This window comes from Cavia porcellus, unplaced genomic scaffold, assembly GCF_034190915.1.
Source record: "Cavia porcellus strain 051 isolate PalLab524CR breed Dunkin Hartley unplaced genomic scaffold, mCavPor4.1 scaffold_28, whole genome shotgun sequence".
NCBI lineage: Eukaryota > Metazoa > Chordata > Mammalia > Rodentia > Caviidae > Cavia > Cavia porcellus.
Window position 1 is genome coordinate 44893848 of NW_026947511.1, and position 10397 is coordinate 44904244.

The 10397-nt window shown below is 50.2% G+C and overlaps 1 long non-coding RNA gene across 1 annotated transcript; it reads left to right on the forward strand.

Moving 5' to 3' along the window:
- Nucleotides 1-966: 966 nt before the first annotated feature.
- On the forward strand, nt 967-8378 carry LOC134473833 (uncharacterized). The gene is made up of 2 exons (XR_010044296.1): nt 967-1166; nt 7271-8378. It is a non-coding gene; the product is annotated as an uncharacterized LOC134473833 (long non-coding RNA).
- The last annotated feature ends 2019 nt before the right edge of the window (nt 8379-10397 follow it).

Below are 10397 nucleotides of genomic sequence, written 5' to 3' on the forward strand. Positions count from 1 at the left end.
TGTAATTCTAGCACTAGGGAGGCTGAGGCAGGAAGATTGCTGAGAGCTCAGCTGGTCAGGCTGGGCTACATAGTGAGACCCTATCTTTAATAAAAAAAAAAAAAAAAAAAAGCAAAACTACCTGTCCTTTGTTCTGAGCATCAGTTAAGTTATTGAGAAATGTGTGTGTCTGAGCATTTTGTCACCAGTTAGTGTGAGTGGTTGCTTAAAAGAAAAAAAGGACCAGCTTGTGCAGTAGCTCGAGGGGCCGAGCTTGGTAGGTTGGGAAGGGCTGGCCCCCCCGTGACCCATGCAAAAACACACAGCTGGCTTTTAAGCCTGAGCTAAGGTGAGCCAGGGTCAGCTGATGTTGTCTCCGTCCTTATTCTTGCCATGGCTTGAGGGATCTTTCCTGGTGGTGGCTTCAGTCATGAGTTCCTCTGTCCCAGGGACGCAGGTGACCACAGGTTCAGGACAGCAGCCAGTGACTGCTCCAAGGTCGCTCTGGGGAGGGGATCGATCCGGCCCAGATAAGAGCGGATAAATGGATGTTCCTGTGAACCCTGCAACTCAGCGTACCTGCTCTCCCCTGGCTGTCTCCACCTTAAAGGGGGACGCGAGAGGCCAGGGAAATGCTGCCTAGTACACTGAGGGCTCTGCCAACCCTTAGACTGGCACCCCCCAACACCCTCACCCGTCTGCACGCAGAACTGAAGAAAGAATGTGACCCCGGGTTTACAATGTCAGGCTCCAGCTTTGTTCTACGTTTAGTTACCCATTGGGCATCTGCAGACCCGGCCAGATTTTACTGCGAAAACCACTTTTAAGTTCCTATCGCAGGAGAAAACGCAGACTGCGCTTTTAATGAGTAACAGGTTCAGGCTCGGGAGTTTGTCCTTTGTCCCAATGGTGCTTTTTGGCTGCTTGATTCCAGATAGATTTTTATTGCCATTTCAAAGTCTTTCTCTTACACCAGGGACACGGGAATATCAGGTTTCACTACTGTGCGGCGACACCTACAATTTCTATAGTGAGAAAAAAAAACTCAGTAACCAAACAACTCAGAAACCGGAGCACTCCTGTCCCGGAGGAGTCACCTGCACCTCTAAGTCACACGGGAGGCTGTGATGCATAAGTGTCCCACCAACTGTCCTTGATTCCCGGAATGCCTTCTCCCAGTGCCCAGGGTGAGTGGGGCCTGCTTACCACCACCAACTCCGAGTTCGTCCGGGCTGCCCTCAGAACACAGGACCAGTTCAGCCCAGCTCACACTCATTGTTGGGGTAACGGGTGCACCAGCAGCACAAGAAATCTTCCCCTCATCCTGGCCTGGGCAGGTAGCCTGCTGTATGGGAGGCCTGGACACACACACTCTCTCTCTCTCTCTCTCTCTCTCTCTCTCTCTCTGTCTCTCTTTCTCTCTCTCTCTCTCTCCCTTTATTTTACAGTACTGGGCGCCAAACCCAGGGACTCACACCTGTGTTGCTGGGTAGGTAGTCCAGGCTGGCCTTGAGCCCACTATGGATCCCAGGCTGGCCTGGAACTTGTGGCAGTCCTGCATCCGCCTCCCAAGTGCTGGGATATCTATACATGTGTACCACTGTGATGGGCTCACAAACTTTACTTTTAGGAAATTGTTTCATAATTAAGTTTTAACAGAATTGCTGAACTTTATAACACAGTGTCTTTTGTGAATGTTGAAACTCTACATCAGGAGTAGCTGTGGTGGCACATGCCTGTAAATTCCATCTATGTGAGAGGCTGAGGCAGGAGGATCATTAGTTCAAAGCTAGTTGGGCAATTTAGGGAGCTCTTGTGTCAAGATGAAATTTTATTTTATTTATTTACTCGTGGTGTTTTGTTTTTTTTGGTTTTTGTTTTTGTTTTTTGAGACAGGGTCTTGATAGATATGCAGTTCAGGCTGGCCTGGACTCACTATGTCGTCCAGCCTGGCCTCGAATTCATGGTGATTCTCCTGCCTCAGCCTCCCGAGTGCTAGGATTACAAGCATGGGTCACCACACCCATCTCAAAATAAAATTATCAAAAAGAGGGGCTGGGAATGTAGCTCAGCACCCCCTGGGCTTAATCTCCAGTATTGTCAAACCAGAACAACAAAAACACCATAAAAACAACTAAGGCACCAAAGAGTACACCAGGAAGAAGTCAATAGGCATTAGCAGACTGCCAGAGAGGCTCCTGCAACGGAAACACAGTTTTTTGTTGTTATTTGCCTGTGTAGCCCAGGTGATCCTCCTGCTTCAGTCGCCTGAGTGCTGTGTCACCCAGCCTGGCTTCTGAACCAAACCGTCCCTGGAAGGTTTTCAGCAGCAGGGCCCTGACGCCCTGTATGTCCCACACCCCTGGGCCCCTGGCCACGCGCAGTCCTAGAGTTGGAAGCCCATGGCCACTTTGTCCAGCCTGGCACAGCTGCTTGAGAGGGATGTGAAGGTCGCAGGGACAATTGGTCACTTGTCCCCCAAAGGGGCAAAGGCCCAGGGATTGGCTGGGTGAGGGTGGAGAGGAGGAGGAGGAGGAGGAGGAGGAGGAGGACGAGGAGGAGGTGGTGGTGGAGGAAGAGGGTGCCAAGTAGAGGAGGAACTGGGATTCCTGGAATTTCTGCCTCCTGAGTCAGTGTCCAGGGGGAGCCGGGCCGTAAACAGAATTTGAACACACACAGGACTTTGGCCTTGGTGCGGAGGACGCCTGTCCCGGGAGTTCTGGGTGGTAGCTCACAGGCATGGGGGCCCTGGGTGCCTCAGGACCTCCTGACACAGCTAGGCCCAGCTCGTGACAGCATTTCTGCGTTTAACCTCGCAAGGTCGAAGCTCTAGGTGGCCTTTGGGATCATTTCTATCTCAGGCCAGAGGTGTAGCTAAGTGGGAGGCTGCTTGCTTGGCACACCAGAGACCCTGGGTTCTGTCCCTCAGCACTGCAAAGAAAAAGAAAAGGAAAAAGGTACCTTTGAGCTGAGCAACATCCCCAGCCCCCTTTTAATTTTACATTTTGAGACAGTCTCACCAAATTGCTAAATTGTCCAGGCTGGGTTTAAATTACAATCCTCCTGCCTTGACTCCCAGGGTGCTAGGATTATAGATGTGTGTCACCAACCCTGGTTGATGCCATGGTTTCTTAAAAAAAAAAATATTTGTTTGAGAATCAGTAAAGCTGGGTGTGGTGGCACATGTCTGTAATTCCAGCACTTGGGAGGCTGAGGCAGGAGGATTGCTGCGAGTTTGAGGCCAACATGGGCTACAAAGTGGGTTCAAAAAAGGCCAAGGATTTAGCTCAGTGACTTACATGTCTGCCTGGAAATCGTGAGTTTGATCCCCAGTACCAAACAAACAAACAAACAAACAAAAAACAGAAAGAAAGAAAAGAAAGTCAGTAAAATGCTTGTTAATTCTCTGCTTTCCCATGGCTTGTAGGATGATGCCAGCAGTTCCCACGGGACTGCCAGGTCCAGCCCTGCCCACCTATCTGGGCCTCCCCCTCTCTCTGCTCCACCAGGCCATATGCTTTCATGGATTCCAAGCACCCTTTCCATCATAAGTTCCCTTCCTCTGTGAATGACATTTTACAAATGTCTTTAATATAAACTGAACCAAGTCCTCATAATGAAATCAACAGGCGTGGGCCGTCACCAGACCAGGAACAGCCAGACCCAAGCCCCTTCCCATGAGCCTGCACCACTGGAGGACTTAGGGGACAGAGAACAAGGCCACACCAACAAGCAACCCAGCCTGGGAACCAGCGCCATGCGTGGGCCGCTGTCAGACTGAACAGCCAGACCCCAGCCCCTTCCAGCCACAGGCTGGCAAACAAGTACCCACTCCTGCCACTGTAAGCAATCGGCGTAACCAGACACACAGGCTGTGAGGATAGCTATATAAGTGAAATGCAACCGGATGCCATGGTGCTTGGTGTTTTACTGACACTGCAGGTCTAGGGCCAGTGGTCTGATCATGGGTCCAGAGGGTAGTGGTACTCAGTGTGGCATCTGGGGGGACTCCTGCTGAGGGTGGCAGCCATTGTTGATTCCCTACAGTCTTGTTTTGAAGTCCTGTATCGTTTTGGTTGTTTCGTTGGGTTGGGTTTTATTTTCTTTTGTTTTGTTTGATTGTTAAACCCAACGGCAGGAGCAGCTATTTCCAAGATAGCAAGATATATTATGGTAGCAATTTTGTATTTACTATTGGCTTGTTTCAAAGTCTTTTATTGCATTCATTGTCTTGTTTTTATTGTTTCAGCTCTATTCTGCTCTGTTTGATTTTTACTATGTCCAAAGTTATCTGCAGCTCTTTTGAAGACATTCAGTTATGGTAATTAATGTTGATTTTGTAATGGTTTGAAGTCCTGTATCTCATACACTGGTTTGTTTTGATTGGTTTTATTCTGCCTCTTTAAAATTAAAAAAGAAAAGAAATGAATAACTTTTCTCCTTTAAAATGTTTGGGCTTGGTGGTACATGCTGGTAATCCCAGCACTTGGGACGCTGAGGCAGGAGAATCATACTTCAAGGCCATCTGGGGAAATTTAGCTATTTAAGGAAATCCAGTCTCAAAAATAAACATATTAATAATAATATTATAATCATTAATATCATATTATATTATCATAATAATATCATTATTATTATTTTAAAAGCTTGACCCATCCTCCTCCCTACTTAAAAACCTAAGAGCACATTCTTGCATTTTGAAATTCAGGAATACCAAATTGTGGACTCCTGCCTGCTGTACCGTAGGTCACCTCTGCCATGGTTTAAACATTCACTGACGTCAGGTGGCCCAAGCCCCCGCCTTCAGATCCTCCTGCAGACCCCATTTTCTGAGCATGCGCCCTATGCAGAGCCAGGAACTCTACGCGTGCGCAACCGCCTTCCCTCAGTTTCCCCACCCGAGTCACCCTGCTTTCCCATCTCGCAAATGCTTCTAAGCCCCGTCCTCTCTCGCCTCTTGACTAAAACTTTCTCTGTTTTGGCAAAACTCACGGCCTCAGGGATTGACCTTTGGGCAGCGGGCAAAGCAGCCTGGTTAGGTAACAGTCATAATACAATCACAGATAAAGGCGTTTCTCCAAATGCACCTGAGAGTTCGTTTCTGTCCCTCTGATTGTAGGATTGAAAGGCTTCTGTGGGCTCCCTGGGTGGCGCCGCCCTGGATGTGCTGCTGTCCACCCATGTCATTTGGGGAGAAGCCTTCCCTGGCGCCCCACCGCCCCACCCTGTGCCCCCGCATGGCTGAGAGCGGTGACGGTTCCTTTGTGCATCCGTCTCCCCCACTAGGCTGGTGTCCCTGTCCTGGGGTCTAGGCCTCTGCCTGGTAATTTGGGGCTACAGTGGCTGCAGCTGAAGGTGTGGCTCAGTAGTGGAGCACTTGTCTTTTTTTTTTCCTGGTATTGGGGATTGAACTCAAGACCTCGCACTTGCCAGGCAGGTGCTAGGGCGCTGAGCTAAACCCCGCTTCTGGAGCTGTTGTCTAGTATGTGAGGTCCAGGGTTCCATAACCTCATTAACACAAACAAAACAAAGCCGCTACATTCTTGCTTTCTCTGTGTATTTTATATATTTGCTGACTGTGATTAACAGCAATGTATTGTGTACTTGAAAATGGCTAAGAGCAGGTTTGGTGTCCTCACTGTAAATGTGATAAGCACGCTGGCTAATGCCTGTGTTAACTGCGGAATTTGACCACTCCACAAGGTAAAACTATTTCACAGCAGTATATTGCACAGTGTAAATATGCACAAACTTTGCCAGTTAAAACATAAAAGTCAAAAAAATATTTGCTGAACGGATAAATAAATTAGAGGCAGGAAGGGACATAAACTGCAAGATTTTCTTTGTGTTTGTTTTTGAAATAAAACCTGGCAGTATAAGCCAGGGTGGCCCCAGACTGGGAGAGCCTCCTGCCTGGACCTCCTGAGTACCGGGATTAAGTCAGGGACAGTGAAACTTTCAGAGACCAAGTGCCCACGCTGCAACCTCCAACCCACTTCTTTAGCAAAGTGCCAGCACTGTGGTTAAGCCTGAGCACTGGGGTTTTAGTTGAGGAAGGGCACCTGTTATCCGGGGCTCGGCAGCTGGGAGCCCCAGGGCCGTGCCGAATGGGCTGTGAGCCCCTGCTAGAGGGGTGCTTAAAACATGCAGTAGGGAAATAAAAGTGTCTAGAAATACACAAAAGGTGACCCCTCCTTTTTGGGGGGGCAGGAGACATCAGAGAGTAGAAAGACTAGTAGGGAAATGAGAGATTTTAATTTTCTTGGTTACCTGCATTTTCTAGTAGTCTCTCTATGAACAACTGTTCCATGTCATATATCGGTTTGTTTGTTAGAGACAAGGTCTCGCTATGCAGTCCAGGCTAGCTGTGAACTCACTCTGTAGCCCAGGCTGGCCTCAAACTCACTTTAATCCTCTAACTTCGGTCTCCTGAGTTCGGGGGTTATAAGTGTGTGTGCCACCACTCCCTGTCTTGCTGTGTGGCCCAGGCTGGCTTTGAATGCTTAGTGATCCTCCTGCCTCAGCCTCCAGAGTGCTGGAATTTTATAAATATGTAAAATGCGCTCCTGGCTGTGCATTAAAAATGTTAAAACTAAAAGACAGCAGAGAAGCATTCTTTCCAGACAAGTAGAGAGAGAAAGCCCCCACCAACTAAAAATACCTGCTATGAGGCTTGGATCTGTCCTCTCGACAGTGCTGGGTGTGTTTGTTGACTGACTGAATGGTGATCCCAGAATCTGATGTGGAGAGTGGGGAATCCAGGGAGAGCAGGAAGGACACTGAGGCCTTGCCTGGGTGGAGGATGAGAGGAACAAAGGGGGACCTGGGGTCCTTTTGGAGGCAGGACCATCAAGATAGATCCTGGCAGCTGGCCATCCAGGTGACTCCAAAGCAGGAAAGAAGCAGACAGTGCAGCTGGGAAGCAAAAGTGATGACCCCTCTCAGGGACAGGGATGCAGCTCAGGGGCACAGCGCCTGCCTCACAAGCACAAGGTCCCGAGTTTGATTCCTGGCACCCCTGTTGTAGTCAGGGGTTGTAGAGAGAACAATTAGAATCAGGACATGGAGTTTAGAATATTATTTTATGATGATCACGCAGAGTTAACACAAGAAAGTGCGGGAAATCTGTCCACAGCTCTAAAGACATAGAATATTCAGCCAAGGGCCTGAGTCCCACAGCAATGTCCTATATGAGTCCAGATGAAGACCTAGAGCTCAGGACAATGCCTCCCACAAGTCTACCTGGAGGTCCAGAGCCCACAGAAAGGACTCACGCCAGTCTCTTTAACAGATCCGTGCCGGGAAGGCCCAAAGGTCAGCGGTGGAAGCCAGAAAGTCTGTGCCAGCGGGGTGAAGGAGCTGTGCTGGTGGGATGAGGGTTCTACGCTGGAGCCGAGAAGTCACACTCACAACAAAGGCCCCACAACCATCCTCAGTGACACGGAGACCCTGAGCTCCTCCGATGATAGGCACAGTCGGGTACATGCCAGGAAGCCAGCGTGATGAGTTCATCCTAGAGACCAAGCGGCACACGTCTTCTGCTCCGGAACCAGAAAGCAATGCTCGATGTGCAGACCAGAGCTTCTCCAGGAGAACCCACAGTGCCTCAGCGCCTCCCTTCTCCTTCTCCACATCTCCATTTATGGTGACAACTTTCCTCAGGTGGACCATCTATGCTTAGCGCCATAGTGACTTAATCCAGCTGGCATTAAGTTAACCACCAGTTCTTAATCCATAACAGCCAACAGCCCCACCAAAAAAAAAAAAAAAAAAAAAAAAAATCAGCACGAAAGTGATGAACTCTGTTGGAAACTTTTAAAGAGCAAGTTGCTCATGGCAACCTGGGCAAAGAAGCTCAGAGGACAATGTGGGTGAAGGACCAGGAATTCCGGAACCTGCAAGGACAGGTGTGCCTGTGTGGTGTGGTGACCACTGCCTTCTCCCACGCTCCTCTGTGAACCAGTCTCAGGTGAGACAGGAGGTGGGGTGGACCCCCTGCTCTGAAGACCGGAGGGAGAGACAGCTGTCAGTTACAGATCCCGCGTGAGAGTCCAGGGTGAAGTCTGAGAACACAGACGAGCTCGTCCAGAGGCAGGAGAGCCCAGAGCAGGGATGGCGAAGCTTTTCCAGATTTCAGCGGTAGAAAAAGCCTGCAGTGGCGCTCGTGCCCTGGGTTCGCCACCACTGGCCTAGCGCGAGGCTTTCCTCTGCAGGAGGAAAAGGAGGAGGCTTTCCTCGGCAGAAGGGCTGCCGGCTGCCGGCTGCGGCCAACTGCGGCAGCCCTGTGCTCCTGCCGAGGCTGGACCTGCTTCCCACACCAGGTGCGTCCCTGTTGGAAATAGGCCTATGAGTCACTGGGAAAAGAGGAATTCAATTAATAAAGACTCAGTCATGCTGCAGCTGAGGCCAAGAAGCTGGGTGTGCCTCCCCGGCGAGCTTTCCCCACCCCACCGGCAGCCAGGGCAGCTGCACCCCCTTCCCCCTGCTGCCTGGGCTGCACCCTGCATCTCACCATTCAGGGGAACCTGCCTTTGGGTGACTGACGGCCAGAGCGTCTCCAGGGTTCAGATTTCAAAAACCTCTCAGCTGGGTGGCTAGGAATTTGTTGCAAAGTTAATTTTCAGTTACTTTTTCTTCTGTTTTAATGTTGTTTTGAGACAGGGTCTCACTATATAACCCAGGCTGGCCTTGAATTCACTGTGACCCTCCTGCTTCAGCCTCCTGCATGCTGGGATTATTCCAGAGTACTGGGATTCACCATCATGCCAGGCAAAGATCCTTTTTTTTTTGTGTGTGTGTGTGTGTGTGTGTGTGTGTGTATGTGTGTGTGTTAGAAAGGATCAGGACCCAGAGAGAAAGGGGCTGCGGGGGATTGAAGGACACAGGCAGTTTGTCCTTCCTGGTGATGCCGACCCAGATGTGTGGAGAACAGGCACGTAGGCAGCCAGTTAGGAGGGGCTTGAGTCCTCTGGCACCCTTGGGGGGCTTCCCACCTGTCCTCAGGGTGGTCTGTGTGTGCCCCAGGGCCGTTCCCTGGCTGGGTGGAAAATTCCTTCTAGGCAGGGCCTGGGGGCTTCCGTATCCTCAGATCGGCTGACAGGGACGCCCACCATGCTCTGCTGAATACAGTGTCCACCCTCAGTTCAGAAGCTGAGCCTGATGCCCAGGCTATTGGCCTGTTTTCTACAGCACAATACCTACCGCTGGGCAATTTGCAAAGAGAAAAGGTTTATTCGGTGTACAGTTTGGAGATCGGAAGTCTAGGGCTGGGCAGCCACGTGGCTGGATCACTACAAGGCAGGTGGTGTCTCGCTGGAGCCCGTGGGAGATGGGGGATCACAGACTGCCCCTGCACACACCTGCCGCCTCTGCAGACACCTGCTAGTTCTGCAGACAGGCACGTAGCACAGAAAAGTGCCAACCTTACACTGCATTTTCAACCCCAGGGAGTAGCTCATGTGTAGCACCCTTGCCTAGCATATGCAAGGCCCTAAGTTTGACTCCCAGCACCACAAACAAAACAAAGCCAGGTGTGGTGGTGTAATCCCAGCACTCAGGAGGCTGAGGCAGGAGAATCATCACAAGTTCGAGATCAACCTGGGCTACAAGGTGAGCTCAACCTGAACTGCATAGCAACACCCTGTCTCAGAAAGACAAAAAAAAAAAAAAAAAAAAAAAAAAAAAAAAAACCTAAAAGACAAACAAACAAAACCCAAAACCCAATACCAAACCAAACTAAAACAACTAACAATGCCCCCCAAAAGAACAATTTTAGACTGTTGTTTCAAAATTTCACAACAATGTTAACTGCAGAGTTCTGCACAGGCGCTGGCTGAACCTCTGCAGAAGCTGTCAACAGCTGAAGACTTTGCAAACAACGTGACAAGTCTCCTAAGTACCTGAGGGCTATGGTAACCCCAGGTTCCGCAAATAGCCACAGGCTCAGCAGACAGCTAGTGCGTCTAGGACCCATGGCCATCTCCTCTTCCTGCAGGAGAAATATCTTAGAGTACAGACCGGCAGGGACAGGAAAATTCTGAGTGGAGAAGGCGAGGAGGCGCTGAGGATGTGGCTCCGAGGCACAGTGCTCTCCAGGTTCTGTCCCCAGCACTGCTGTCAAAGTCAGTCAGTGAATGGGTAAGTGGTTCTGGTTAGGCTGGAAAAGGATCAAACAAATTTAGCCAGCAGGGATGGAGCCATTTTTATGATGGAGCCTAACAGGAAATGCAGAGAGTTATGCGTCCTCCTTCCTCATGGAAATCCAAGCAGCTCCAACCCTCACGGTCACGGGTTATCCCCACTTGCATTCGCTTCCTTCCCAGACACGATGGCTGTGTGCCCAGGATGCCCCAGGTGCCTGCAGCAGTAACACCCGTCTTCAGCCACCTGAACCCGACATGGAAAGGTGGGTGGCAAGA